The 16,129-nt window shown below is 41.0% G+C and overlaps 1 protein-coding gene across 2 annotated transcripts in view; it reads right to left on the reverse strand.

Moving 5' to 3' along the window:
* Window positions 1-6,772, reverse strand: part of cntfr (ciliary neurotrophic factor receptor) — a 227,837-nt gene extending 221,065 nt beyond the window's left edge. The window contains exon 1 of one of the 2 annotated variants that reach the window (XM_084572083.1): window positions 6,303-6,772. The gene's annotated coding sequence lies outside the window, so the exon portion shown is untranslated. The remainder of the gene's footprint in view (window positions 1-6,302) is intronic. The other variant, XM_084572084.1, reaches the window with a different exon arrangement.
* Between the last annotated feature and the right edge of the window lie 9,357 nt (window positions 6,773-16,129).

A 16,129-nucleotide genomic window follows, 5' to 3' on the forward strand; every position in this document is an offset into this window, starting at 1 on the left:
ACTGGAAATATGCCCCACATCTAATATAATGTATTCTCCCAATTAAAAAGGCTCTATATACTATTATCAACGCCTGTCAACACATGGGCTAGAAGCGGCTAAATTTGCATCTACATGGCAAGGTCACGCGTTAGAACCAAAATAAACCATCTTAGAATAAAAAAGGCAAGCATAGTCTTTTCTGTTCTTCCTATTTGGTCTAAGTGCACAGGAGTGAACAGGTGAGTCTACACTACTGAGCATTTAACACATTCACCATATTGACAGAATCGGTGATAGGAAGGAATACACACGCCACAACTACTTCCCCTGAATAGCTAATGATTCTCTCACATCATATATTCTTGTGCTGCGTACATATTGTACTGTATTATATCTATGCCTGGAGGAACATTTACTCCCATCTGTTTATCCTCAAGATGCAATTATATACACTGTGTGAGTGTGTCTTAGGAAATTGGTTTTATACTGTGTCAGAATTCAAAATTAAGTGGGTGCATGTTTCTGCCATATGTAAAGAGTGATGCCTCTGCTGCTGCCGCCATGTAGCATGTTGTTCCATTGGCATGCTCGCAGAATGTGTACGCCCTTCGAATGTTGCAAGGTAAATACACTTAATGGTGTTTGCCCCCTACTGGAGGAAGGGAAAGTTTAGTGTGTTTTAGTGTGTCTGCATATGTGTAGAATGGCATGAGCTCATGTTGAGAGGGTGGGTGAGTGATGCATATTCATGAACGGTTTTCTCACTTTCCCTCCTTTCATCCCTCGTTTGCTTTGATCAGAAAGTTATAGAAGTCAAACTATTATATCGCCTGGGCTGAGAAAATGCTACAGGGGCTGAATGGGAGTGCTGTCTAAGGATTAGAACACAGCAGAGCAAAGCAGATATGCACAATGTGACACGCACAATGACCCACTAGCGAACACATACAGCAAACTGACAGACGCAAGGACTGTTTCTCAAAAGCAAAGAAACAAAATAGAAGAAAAAGGAAGAATACACACCGAAAGGTTTAAATACCAAAAATGCCACACACAAGAAGACAAACTTAGAACAACTTTTCATCATTTAAATCCCCAATCTATACTTAGAAAGGCAATGGACAGTGGATTAATATCAGCATGTCCTCTCCACATTAAAAACTTACGAAGAAAGCACAAGAGTTCTTTCGGATTACCGAAATAATTACGCACCCAGTCCCCCTACAAGCCAAATCTTCCTGCTCAGGGTACAGAGAGGCAACCTTCATAAAATGCAGATCTCTGAAATGCTTGTGAGGCGCCTTAATTGGGGCCAAATCTTAACAAAATCTTGTCATGTTTTCACACCCTTAGGTGCAGTTAGATAAAAGCACACAGCAAGTGGCATATCTAACTAAAACGGGAGAGAGAGAAGGAAAAGGAAAGCGTGGGAGCTGTGCAGTGCGAGAGTGGAGCACTGTCTTGGTTGCTCGCTCTCTCTCTCTCCCTCTTGTGGGTTGGGGCTCTAAAGCATTTTGCCAAATCTGAATCCTTTCAAATCCCTTAATAAATCTAATTACGTTCAGCTTTACACATTTACACGTAAATAAAGTTGCAAACATCTTAAACTGAAAGGTTGACATGAGTCTCTAATCTTCTTTATGCTGGCTGTGAAGTCTAATACAGTTTCATCTTAATTAATTTACAGCCAGAAAATCAGAAGAGCGGCAGATGGATTAAATATTTATCCGAAACAATAAATACCTGTATACCCTGCTCACATCCGCAATCCTCAATCCTACTTGCTGGATATTTATCACAGACCTTTTATAACTGGTATTTTTACATTGGTTTCTTTCACCCAATAGAAATTAAACTGCTAAAATATTTCAAGTCAACTAGGGATGTCCCGATCCGATCACGTGATCGGAAATCGGGGTCGATCACGTGGTTTCAGACTCGATCGGAATCGGACGTTACATCCCGATCAGGGATCGAATATATATATATATATATATATTTATATTTATTCTCATTATTTTTTTTATCAGATCTATAATATTTCAAAACAAATGGGAAAAATAACAGCTTAGTATTTGCTGTTATGTGGTGGTACAGAGTCAGACCGTCTCAACTCCACACAGAAACAACGTATGCGGCATGACGTCACTTTGGATCGGATCGGGACTCGGTATCGGCAGATACTCAAAATCAAATGACTCGGACTTGGACTCGGGGCCAAAAAAACCTGATCGGGACATCCCTAAAGTCAACCATTTACAAGGACACTAAATAACATGATCAAGTAATATATCTGTTTATGTTTTTACATAACCCAGTGGAACATCCACACTGCCAGAAATATGTTTTTGTCACATCACCTGATACAAACATCCGATGCGAACATGTGCAGAAAGAAAGCAATCATTCCAGACAGAGCAAAACGATCGGATCAAATCGTTAACATGGTTATTATGTTCCCGTTCAACGCATTATCAAAGTTTCACACCCCTCTTAATTGAAAATTAATTAATTCCCTGCGATGGAGCTAGTCTGATCTGATGGAGGTGGTTACATGAGGCAAAATACAGGTGTCCATGTAAATGAAAGCACTCGCATATAAGTAAAAGCTGAAAGTGAGACCCAAACTTCTCAAACTGACATTGGACTAGACCAGAGAAGAATCTGGTCTTGCTGAACTGCAACAACACATGTATGATTGTTGCATGGTGTTCCTTCCGCTAACAAACTTTGCCCAAGTGGAAACACCTGCTTACTGAGAGCACATTAACCAGGGAGCATACAGCTTTTTTGGTGAGGCACCATGTGAGTCACTCCAATAAATTATAGTGATGCTAAGTGGCAGCTAAAAATAAGACGGCTGCTCACTATAAATGTTTTTTTTACACTGTGCTTTGCTAATAAGAAGTCCTTCAGTCATCTTCAAAATGTGTACGTTTTCAAGATGATGTCTCTCTTTACCTCCCTACCGCTCCCTCCAACTTTCTCCACAGCGGCTTCCAATTTGTAGCCTTTGTATACGTTACAGCACCGATTCGCAGCCCCCCTGCCCTCCTCTGATCAGAACTGTGCTCGGACATCTGTCTGAGGATGTTTACCCAGGCTGTAAGTATGTTAGGGGAAATATTATCCTAGTTTTACCTTACCTTTCTTCTGTGTGAAGCATAAACATCAGCATTGCAAAGTGGGGATGGGTGAGGAGAGGCAAGGAGAGAAAAAAATGAGCGTACTGGATGTAAGACAGAGAGTGAGATATTAAGAACAAAGGTAAAAGAGAAGGATGAGGGGAAACTGAAAAACATTAGCAATAGAAGTTGAATGTGAGGAGTAAAAGAAATGAGAATTAAATGGATCGGGAAAAAATCAGGAAAAAAAGATGAGAGACGGAGAACACAGAGAAATCAGGAGTAAAGAAATAAAGAGGAAACAATGACAGGAGATAGAAGAAGAGAACTTCAAAAATATCTAAAGGACAATTGGAGCTACTACAGAAACAGTTAATCAACCTCAATATCACTTTGAAGTCTCACAGTTTCATGAGATTTAGTTGAAACCATCTGTCTACAAAACCTTTAATAACCACCATTCATCAACCACCGACTTTTTATTTCAATTATTTTTTCTTTAAATTCTAAAATCCTTTTCTCCACAAAAAAAAAAGTCTTAATAAGAAGGAGTAAAACTTTCATGTTCAGAATCTGTGTCCAAAATTGTTGGCGGTATTTTACAATGTTAAAAAAATTAGTGTATGTCTAAATGCCTGTCTGTGTGTTGCTTGGCATTCGGGTATACAGACGGGCACACAGATGCTTACCATGCACACAGGCACACACAAGCAGTTCTCTTTTTTCTGCGTTATCTCTTTCTTTCTTACACACACACACTCGCACACACACACACAGGCCTCGTCCCGTCTGGTGTTGCTTTCAGCCTAAAACCAAACCATGTGTGGGAGCTATCCTGTGCTGGCCTAAACTGAATTCTCTGTTGGTGCACGGTCCCTCAAGTAAAAAAGGACTGAAAAGACGTTTACTGCCCGTGTCACTGCCCTTTCTGACTATGTCCCTGCTTCCCACTTCATGTGTCTGTGTGCGCTCTTGACAAGTGTCGTTTAATTCTTTCTTGTTCATCTTTTGCCTATGTTGCTTGTTAATCATTATTGTCCACTTGTCTGTCTGCTCTAATCAGCTTGCCTGTGTCATTGTTATTTGTAGCCTTTCTCTGCCTGCCTGTCTCGTTGTCCTTCCCTCCCTTGAACTCTTTCTGTCAGTCTTTCTATTTTCAAACCCTCCTCTTCTTCTCCCCCCAGCCTCGTATCACTCCCTCCCGCTCCACCACCAACTAGGCATGAAAACGGTGCTCCATTAGGAGTGCCTGGGCTAAGCCCAGCCTGACACATACTGCTTTGATCAGCCGTGAGCTGGGCTAAACACCCCACTAAACTCCCAGTCTGAGGAGGGGGAGTGTCGAGGGAGAGCAGAAGTAGCGAGAGTTAGTGAGAGATGGGACCGGGAAGATCAAAACACAGAAATGAGATGGAGATGGTGACACAATAAAACGGAAACAAACAAACTAAGGAGAGAAGCTCAATTTCACAAGCTGTCCCACAGTATATGCCCCCCCCCCCCCCCACTACTCTTCTCTTTTATGAAATTTTCCTTCACATCTTTTTTTTATCCCTTACTTTTCCCTCTCTTTCCTTCACTCCCGTTTTTCTGCCCAACATCCAGGTAGCATCCAAACACATCGCTAACAATCTCTGCAGGTGCACGGCTCATAGAAGTTCAGAGAACAGCGAGAGTAAAAAAACAAATCGAAAAACACAGTCAGATCAGATCGCTGAATATTAGCAAGCGCACCAACAAATCATGTCTGTCTTGTTAGTTAAATAAATATTGTACCCACTCCAACACTCATGCACGCACACACTTTCTGAGAGAAAAAAGACAAGCCCACAGAGCGATATATAGAGACCAGACCTCCATAAGACACAACAGTAAAAAAGGAGGCAGAGCTTTCAACATTCAGGCAGGCAGATACTAAACCAGCAGCAGCAAAAGGACAAAAACCTCCCGTCTTTTGCTCCCAAGAAGTGAAGAGAAAAGGGATTTCCGCTCAGTGCTAATCAATCAGGCCGTGATAATGGCTCCCATGCCTAGCTGTCGACTGGAAGGGTCAAGGCATCCCGTGACCCAGCGCCCAGGGCCCAGGGGCCAAAGCCCCTCTCAGAATAGCACCCCAGGACGGACTCCCCAGGCTAATTGTCCAAGCCAGTGTCAGTCTTTTCAATGCCCCCCCCCCCCCCCCCCAACCCACCCCCCTCCTTCCACTTTCTCCTTCATTCCTCTCTCTTTCTTCTCGCCTTCCCTCCCCTCCTTCCCTCCTCACAACTCCGCGATCCTCTCTCTTTCTGCGCAACTGAGGAATCTACTAAGTATACCAGCATGTACCAGCGTGGGGGAGAGAATGAGACAGAAAACGAGGAGTTGAGTGAAAAAGGACCATTTAGAGCTGAAGCGACAGAGACAAATACAAGGGGCTGAAGACATGGAGAAAAGTTAATGAAATAAGTGAGAAAGGATAGTTGGAAGTACAAGAGCATGTCAGAGAAAGAGATCAGTGCTGGCAGCGCAAATGAGCGGGGAGGAAAGTGAGAATGGAGGATGGAAGAGCTGAAGACAGCGAAGCAATGGGACAGAGAGGGACTGGCGGATACAGAGTGAGTTGGACAGAGGAGATAAGAAAGAGGAGAGGAAGTGAGACTGTCGCCTCTCTCCCCAACACATCACTCATATCACTAGAGTGCGGTGACGGGTCTATCCACTTCCATCTGCATATCAATAGGTTTCTATTAGTCACAGCCACAGCAGCGTGTGTCTCAGGGAATCTGCTCAACATCAATATGACTGACCATCACAACGCAGATGGCATACAAAAGACAGAGAGGACAAGCGCAGACACACACACACACACACACACACAGCAAAGCACAAGTCCGAAACAAACCCACTCTCCGGCTCCGCGCAATGGCATTCCTCTCATTCCAAGCGCACGCTGCTAATTAACAGCATTAGATCCCACAGACAGAGGCAGAGATTGATGGAGAGGTAATCCAGTGTTGAACTAGCACCACATCTCCGCTCTCTCCTGTCACCTTCCCTTTGTTTTTGGCTATCCTGCCATCTCTTTCCCTCACAGACCCCTCCATCCAACTCTCTTTCCCTCTGTCTTAGTCCCTGTCAGGTCCTGGTCAGACAGCGCTGAAGAAGTCCAGAAATTGAATTAAAAATAACGCATGAAAATCAAAATCAGTTACTCACTGGAAATTTCTTTCTTTTTCTGTATTTCTTTTTTTTTTCCTGATCTGTCACTCCTTATCCTCTTCTCCACTGTAGCAAGGGGAGTGTGTCTATCCCGGCGAGTGTGTTGTGTCAGTCCGATAGAGGAAAGTTGCAGTCGGCGTGCATGAGCATGCGTGTGTGTGCGTGAAGAGAGAGAGAGAGAGAATGTGCGCGTCTGTCTCTGTGTCTCGCACTGCTCTGACTGAGCGAGCTGAGGCTGTTTTAAACAGGCTGCTCTCCCCATGTGACCAGCCCAGCCACAGGCAGGAATACATTACTGAGACACACACACTCTCACTCTCTCTCTCTCTCTCCCCCCTTCGCTCACTCTCTCTCGCCCATACACACACCGTGTCCACAGTGCACCCCCTAGCCACCGCTCACGGTAGTGGAGGGAACAGCCCTCACACACAGCATGTGCACACATGCACAAAAAAGATATACACTACGTACAATGACACGCAGGAAGAAATGTGGCACAAATAAAGTTTACAGCATTCATGTGTGTGTAATACGCAGGCACACACACGAACACTAATAGTTTGTTTGGACAGTGTCGACGGCAAACTTGAAGAGCATCCCAGAAGACACACATTTACACAACAAACAAAAAATAAGTGCATCGAATACAATTAGAAACAATTCATCCAATTAAATGTTTTTTTCGGTGTTTCTGACTTTTCCTTCTGTGCTGTGACGGTGCTTCACACCTGGAAGCTCTGACCTTTTCGGTAATGGAAACCTTTTAAAGCTGACCTTCTGTTGCAAGGCTGATACAATTGCATTACAGCTATTATACCTTAAGGAACAACAATGGAAAACACCACAGATGGAGTGTTTCAAGTGAAACATGTAGGTGTAAGCTGCAAAAAGGTACATTTTCAAAAAGCAGTGCCCAGTCTCGGATGTTTAAAGATTTCACTTGACAGTGTGAACTGAGAAGATGATACATTCTCCCTCGTGGAAACACATCCGATAGATTGCACAGGCTACAAAACACCACAGATGCATCATTATTCTTTCTAACAAATACAGGCAGTCCAATATTCACAGTGCATCCATACCAATGGATCGCTCCTGACACATTTATCATGTAGCATTCAGGACATTCAAGCACAATACTGCTGCTATTGAGAACCTTGAACTGAAATGTAAATCTACTGAATGTCATTTAGTATTGTATTGATACCCAAGATTAAGTCTTTACTGTTATCACAAGCACAATTCACATTAATTTATTATATTTATAATTTGAATTGGCTATCACAGTATGTGTGCCTATACTGACCAGGCATAATATTAGAAACACTGACAGGAGAAGTAAATATCATTGACCATCTTGTGACAATTCAATGTTCTGCTGGGAAACTTTTGGACCTGGCATTCATGTGGATGTTACTTAGACGTGTACCACCCACCTAGACCAGACCAGACCAGGCACCCCCACCTCATAGCAATGACACTCCTTGATGGTAGCAGCCATCCCCAGCAGGATGCAGCCTGACACAGGCACATACACAAAAAACTGTTTAGGAAGAACCCAAAAAACACTGGAACAAGTCTGATCCACAAAGGCCCCTCCCCTAAACCAGTGTTTTTCAACCACTGTGCCGCGGCACACTAGTGTGCCGTGAGAGATCGTCAGGTGTGCCGTGGGAAATTATCCAATTTCACCTAATTGATCTAAAAAACATTTTTTGAAAACAAATTAATTACCTGCAAATAATATGCCATTGTCAAGTGCCTGTGTATATCTATCTGGGTATCAGAGGTTGCGCTAGACTTTTTCGTTGTCTGTCATTTTGACTGACAGGGTCATAAAAATCCCGTCATAATCTATTTTTACCCGTCACTTTAAATTTTTAAAATGATAATAAAGACATATTCAATAGCATTTAATTTTCATTAAAGTTTAATTAACTTTCAATACTTTTTTCAGAACAGTATTAACTTTAAATGGTAACAAAAACAACAACAACAATAACAACAAAAGTTTCGGCTGCCGACACGTCTTGTCCGTACTCGGAACGGGACTGCTAGCGTAAACAGCTCTTAGACGGTACCGTAGGGTTTCGGTGGCATGCAAATTCCATTTTGGTAGCCGTAGCTGCATAGACGTAGACCATAGACTGTATATACTAGACGTAGACATATGGTTAGCCGACAGCCAAGCTCTGACGTGTGCATCAGTATAATCGGTGTACCAGGAAATCATGCACCGACAAAAGTTCTGCGATGTTTGGAATGCAAACTGCAATGAGAGACAAGAGCCAAGAGCCAATTAATAAGGTCACTCGCCACCAAGTGGTCAGGGTGTGAATTGCAATCTGTCAAAATGACTGATGGCCTTCAGATTTTTCCATCACATTGAAAAAAAAAAAAACGGTCAATGATGAAAGCTATTCGGTTAACGCGACCCCTGCTGTGTATATGACTTATTTCTCTGTGTTTATTTGATTTCTTTTCAAGACAATTTGACAAGAATGACTTTATATTGTTAATAAAGGCAACAGAGTTTCATTTTTTTTTTTTAACGTTTTCGGTTGGTGGTGTGCCTTGTGATTTTTTCAATGAAAAACATGTACCTTGGCTCAAGAAAGGTTGAAAAACACTGCCCTAAACCATCAGACAGAAACGACTAGATCAAGCATTTACGTGGTTAGTTGGCGCTAATCATTTTGTACTGAATGGATTGTCACAGGTTTATATCACTCCTCTCAATCGACTGAATTTCCTCTAATCAGGCCAGATTGGGTCAGCCTTTGCTGACTAAGGTCGTTATATGAGGCATTTTGTTCTGAATAAGCTACTGTTCTGATATTAGTTGGATATCAGTGACCATGTAAACACTTGTTTGTGCGAGTCATTCTTATTAGTTCATGTAGAGAAAAAATATACCAGTAATCATCTGCTTAACATACTTTACATAGGTTAAGTATTCTTTATAATATTTCGTCATTCTGTTGATATGGCATATCATGTACTGTATCTACTCATGAGGCTTCATTTGTAATATTGTATGTCATTAATTCGGTGTCTTTCAACCCTGCCAGCAACCCGGAGTTGGGTTCTGCGCAAGGTGTCCTCCAGTTAAATCAAATTTTTTTCTTGCCACCATCAGCTAAGTGATAAGCTTCTATAAAACCTCGAGACAATATGGATAAATAAATAAAATTTAACTTAGGTGAAATTATTTGGGGAAGCAAGTGTTCCCCATGAGTCAAAGATGTATTAATAATATTCTACAATGGAGGCTTAATCATAATAAAGAGTACAATGTACATGTGTTTTGTGCAAAACTACAAAAGGGTTTCAAATTACTGGGGGAATAAGATGCAATCATTCTCAGAGGTCTTATTCAGACAGAGAAAAAAAGCATATTAAAGTCAACACCATAAAACAATGCATGGATAATCCTGCTTTGCCATTATATAGATTGTGGTATGTCCCTAAAATTACAGTACTCAACTCTTGACAACAGCTTTTAAAATAACTAAAGACTATAATTATATAAGTTGTCGTTTATTTAGCTTCCATGTCCATGTTCTCGTATGCATGTGTATTCTCTCATGTTAGGCTTCAAAACTAACTGCATGTTTAATAATTATACGGTATGATGCTGGTACAATATAAATTATTTCAATAATCAGTGAAGTGTGTGATACGATGTATCACCTCTGGCATGACTGCAAACTCTGGGATCTTGTCCAGAAGTGGCATCATATCAATACTTTGTCTCATGCACAACAATCCTTCTATTCTGTTCTTCTATTCCACAACTGCACAACAGAGCTTTCAGTCCTCTATAGCACAAAGACAGGCATAAAATAGAGCTTTACAGCCACGCACAGCGACAACTGAACATGTAATCATGCTATGTATTTATTTACCGTTTTGGAGAATGATTGCTAAATATTACACTATACTTGTTGCATAGGCTCTGTGAGAGGGATGGATATTACCACCCAACATGATTTCACTGATTAATTAAATTGACTGTGGCTGCAGATGGTTTAATCAGTGAAATCTCTTTTAGTCGTATTTTAAAAGTAAAAAAAAAGTCTGTAGTACTGCTACATATTTCTGTGCTACCGGGTGAACAAGGAGGCTGACATTGAGATGCAGGGGCATGCATTTCCAAAGTCGTGAACCAACTCTACAGTTCAACTCACAACTACAAAGAGACATATATTATTATTATTATTTAGCCCAGCCCACTGACTAAATGTGTCAGCACAACACAGTACAGTTCAATAGTACTACAAAACTCAATTGAATCAACATCTATCTCAGTCATTTTAAACAAATGCTGAATACCATAACCTTCACGAAGCGAAACATTTTGTGCAGGACTGCTATATTAGAATGCATTCATTTTCACTTGTGTACCTAATGAAGTAGAAAGTGAGTAAAATGAAGCATCACTTACTAGTTCACTGTTAACCTGCACTTAACCTGGTCTACAACACATCTGTACATTACTGAGACACACACATGTATATTTATTTTTTCGCTTGTATTACTGTGTTTTATTTATTTCATTACTTTTATTTAATTTACTATATAAACTTATTATTATTATTATTGTTCAGGTTCCATTGTGGCTCAGTAAAAGTCTATCTAAGGCTAAGTTCAAGTCCAACAAAACAAAAGCACAATGATCCCATTCCTTTAAAGTTAACGCAGTAACAGTTACTCACCAAAGTTGGTGGCTTTCCGTCAGTCTTTCCTGAAGGTAGGGCTGGAGTAAGGAGCTCTGGGTGTGAATGTCTTCCACACTCCGTGAAAATGTCCGAACTCCGGCAGTGCCACAAGCCGCTAGCATTGCGGCTTACGTAACTAAAGCTAACCTAGCATAGCGTGTGTAACTAACAATATACTGTATATATATATACGTTCACAAAACAATAACATAAAACTAAAAAAATAAAACAACATTGCACTATTTACTAATTATGACGTTCTAAACAACTTAGCTTAAGAGATGGAGGGTGACGCAGCAAAATTACTCGGCGTCGGCGCGGCTAAAGGATGCACCTGACCATCGACGTTAGCAACGGAGGTGTTAGCTACTCAGAAGTTAGCTATCTGCATATACAATGTCCTGCTACGCTTGCACTCGGGAACTGTCCCACAGTTATTGTTGTAGTGTCTGTGGAGCCCGGATATTTTCTGTCTTAGTTACGCTGCCGCTGTACACTTTCGGTGACGAGAAAAAGCGTTGTCTAACGGGGAATGTCAATGTTTCCATGTTGGGTTAAACTGGCACAATGGCTGACTGCCACCACTTCCGGTCAAAAAAATAAAATAAAATAAAAAAAAAAACTTAAGTCTAAACTTTTTTTTTTTTTTTACTGTTATACATTTTAAATAAAGATAATGTCTGCAAGTGTTCATTGTAAACATTTCTTAATTTTATTTTTTTAATTTTTTTTAAAAAAAAAGCCTGTTTTCCAAATTTGTCTTTTCAAATTAAAAGCAGCAGACTCAGTTCTGGTGTTTTGAATGTGATTTTATTTAGATTAGACTACATCTAAGAGATCGTAACCAAGATATCTTTCTTTTTTCAACCACATGTCTCTTTGACTGGTCCTGAATCGGTTTCTGTTTCTTTTGATATTTCTTGATCTTTCTCTGCACCTTCTTTGCTTCAGTCTTTGTAGTTGCTTCTTGAATTTCTCCCCCTGTTCTGTCTTCCCTCACTTCATCTCTTGTAAAAAAAAAAAAAAAAATTCATGGATCTCTTTTGTATTTTCAGAAACTGACAGCTCATCAAGCGCTACTCCAACTTGCATCATGTTATTCACGGCTGTTTAACAACCTAAAAACAGGTATAAGGCAAAAACACATGCAGAAACTGTAACAATCCAATAAACCAATTTGATTTTTAAAATCGCTGTTTGTGCTTGTTGGTAAATTGAGCACTGCAAACCATGCCATATAATCAGGGCCATTCTTCCAAAGATCTCTACTGGCCCTGCCATGACTCATCCCGGCATTATCTGAGCACTCAAATAAGGAATCACAACTATACTGAACAGGTCATTAAAATTGTACCAGTTCTCCTTGGTACACTCGCTTACATTTTTTCAAGATACCTTCCAGAGAGGTTGTTCGTGTCATCTTGGAGAACTTGCTAAGTCAGGCTGACTCGGTTCCTTCTCGCATGATGATATTTTAATCAGGGCTGTCTGGGAACCATACCTCTCTCAGGATTGTACCATCTGTTGCTCAACTCCTTATTCTTCTTATTGAGGAGGACAGTTCTATATAGCTGTGCATCGCTCCTATGCTAGCTAAATGTAGCTTTGGACAGGGATCAGCATGGGCACTCTGACTGGTCTGCCGCTATGCAGCCCCATGCACAGCAAACTGTGATGCATTGTGTGATCTGACACATTTCTATCAGAACCAACATTAATTTCTTCAGCAGTTTGAGCTACAGTAGCTCGTTTCATGGATTGGACCACACAGTCAGCCTTCACTCCCCACATGCATCATTGAGCCTTGGCCGCCCATGACTCTGTTGCTGGGAACACCCCACAAGAGATGCAGTTTTGGAGATGCTCTGACCGAGTCGTCAAGCCATCACTATTTGGCACTTGTCAAACTCGCTTAAATCTTTAGGCTTGCCCATTTTTCCTGCTTCTAACACATCAGCTTGACAAAGTGTTCACATAGTGCCTATTATATCCTGCCCACTAACAGGTGCCACGATGAAGAGATAATCAGTGTTACTTCGCCTGTCAGTGGTCATAATGTTATGCTTGATCGGTCTATAAACCAAGCCTATGACTCTAGTTGTCAGACGCCTCCACAATGGTACTGTTTGATGGATGGGAATTTTAATACCTAAAATGGTAATAGGGTTCGCTGAGGGGCCAGCCTGCACCCTAGTGCCTAGTATTTACAGTATACTGCTATAGTACTGCCACTGAAGTTCCTGGGAGTTACTCTATGCCAAATCCAAAATGTGAGTAAAATAATGAAAGAAAGAATCAACCTATTCCAGGCGGAATTCATTAGATCTGTGGTGCTTGAGGCTACAGTTTTGGAAATGGCAATTTACAGTTGCTGGGGAGAGCGACCCAGAATCCTGTCAGATACACTGAGTGACAGTAAAAAAATAGAGCAGCTCAACACCAAGGTGATAGTTTTGCTGCTTTGATCCCAGACACACAGCTCTTCCCCGAGGCCCAGCCTAAGTGGATTGACTGATTTCAAATGCACTCTACGGTGAACATCAACAAATTATCATAGGCCCCACCTGACATACAAACACCTCCACTCAAATTTGATAGTATCCGCCGCACAGTTCTGTGATGGAAGGCATCAAATAAAAGTTGCCACCGTCAGGGTCCATTTAGAGAAGTAGGTCAGATGGTCTCCACAGACATACTTCTAAATACCAGACAGCCACCCATGTGTTATATTTGGGTCTGTAAAGCAGGTTAAATGTTAGTTACATTGCCCTTGTGAAAACACAGTCAGAAATCATTTGGTTAAAGGCAGGATAAATGATGCATTACAAGCTTCAGCCTTTTGATTTACTGCAGGAGTGAAATGTGCCCATCAGTCTCCCACATTTATTAGACTGTTGGTGACCTGCTTGTTTTACCATTTGACCTGCTTCTGCTAGATTTGGGAGGGGATAGTGAGGCCACAAGGATGCATCATTTTAGAGAGTCTAAGTTTAAGGACACAGACCCAAAATAAGGATCCTCGAGGCTGGGACCATCTCGCTAACATTTCCTGAGGTAGCTGTCCGTGACCTCCCTCAAGTCCGGCAAAAATACAATTTTAAGTTTCACATCATCATTCACACTATAGTAATTACCATCTTCCTGTGTGTGCAGATGCAAATAACATGTTCTGTGCCCACACACACACGCCAAGTATCACACATCCCCAGAGATTGCATAGAGAGAAAGGTAGCTGTTTAAGATGGATATTTCCGGTTGGGAACTACATTGACTACGTATGCTTGCCTGCAGCTATGATTCGATTCTGAATTGCACATGGCTGAATGACCCTATAAAAACGTGATTAGCCTATTGAACTAAATAAAATAAAATAATACTTTTGATTGCTATTGCCATTAAATTACCATTTCAGAGCTGCCGTAACGTCTATCATGTCTTTAATGTGGAACTCAGGGAGAGTAATTGTTGCTAAGAAAAATTCAAATAAGGGTCTAAAAAAACATTTCTTTAGTATAAATGAAGTTTGTCATATAGTAAAAAAAGAGATTTAAGAGAGTTATATTCAGTCCAGTAACAAGTATGCATTGATGCTAACTAGCACATTGTGAATTCACAACGAATAAAGCAGTGACATTCAGACCTCACAGTACAGTATTCCTACCTATACAGGATCTTGATCAGTACATGGGGGTGATTCAAGGTTACTTCATAAGGAAGCTACTATGGCATACAGCACATTCAATATACATAACTGCATGTCTTTTAATTGAAACTGGTCAAAGAATGTGCAACAAAACAGCTATAAGCCTAAACAACAAAGCAATGAAAAGCACTTGTGAAGCACTCGTTCATACAGCAACAAGAGGTCCATTAATTTCTTCCATATACATAATCAGACCAATGTGCTTCAGTGATATTTGGGTTTAATTTCTATCGCAACACTGGAAATGATAAATGAGATAAATCCAAATGTCAGCATGTGAAATATTCGACCGATCTGAATAATTAAGACTGCTGCTGCTGTCCATCTTTTTTTGGGCAGTGTTGCCAGATCAGGTTTCACAGTTGTTTTTTGAATTATTTTTATTTATCTATTTTTTTCTTTTTTGCAGGTAATAGCAGAGTTGGGCAGGGGAACAAAGTCTCAGCAGGTCTGGGATAATTTAGGCATTTTTGTCAAATGACTTTTGTGTGTGTGCTTGCAAAAATCTGACAGTAAATGTGAGTGGTACGGCCTCCTGTACGTATTATTATTATTCTTTTAATAAAAATAAATGAGAAGAAGTTTAATGCTCCATAGTCCTATCAGTGGATTACATGTCGCCATCAAATGGCTTCATAGTAGCCATGTAAGTAGTTGTGGTGTTTGGCATCCAGAGTTTGTTGCTGTATGATTTCTGTGCTTTAAATTCATTGCTTTTTATCATAGGCTACACTAGACTAAGCAATCTGGGTGTACTCAGCAAAGTATCGATCAAATATTTTGGGTGTTTTTTGTCACGGTTTTTGGGCTGGAAACCGTCAGCTGTATCTGGCAACACTGTTCCTGGGCGGCTAATGCAGAAGAGGGGCCGTCTTTGTTCTCCAACAGGTGATTGGTTTAAATCAGAAGGAGCCGTGGCTGTGCTGACAATGCACCTAAAGGTGGCTGGAGCTGGCAGCAAGCAGCAGCAAAGTGCCTGGGTTGTATCTTATGTTGTGGCTTGCGAGTTTCTCTCTCCCCACTCATCTGTCTTTTATCATGCTTTGAAGAAGGAGATGAGGGGCTTGGATGACTCGTCTGTGCTTTCATTTTCTACCACCACTCTTCTTGATCAGAATACGTCCATCACAATGACATGAGGGTGCTTAAACGGGGGGACCCGAGATTTGTGACATGGCTGCAGCACAGCCTACCTCCATTATAGCACTGTGCTTGGTACAAAACATGATTAGGATTAGTTTTAGATACATTTTGTTGTTATTTAATATAAATAATACATAGAATGTGTGCATGCAGATACAGTGTGTCATTGCAGGATTAGCTACTGAATATAGGGCAGTGACTGTTGAGAAAAATGCTGAAGAATTAGGTTAACTGGACCATTATTGCTGCGCTGTAAT

Source organism: Chelon labrosus, assembly GCF_963514085.1.
Source record: "Chelon labrosus genome assembly, chromosome: 22".
NCBI lineage: Eukaryota > Metazoa > Chordata > Actinopteri > Mugiliformes > Mugilidae > Chelon > Chelon labrosus.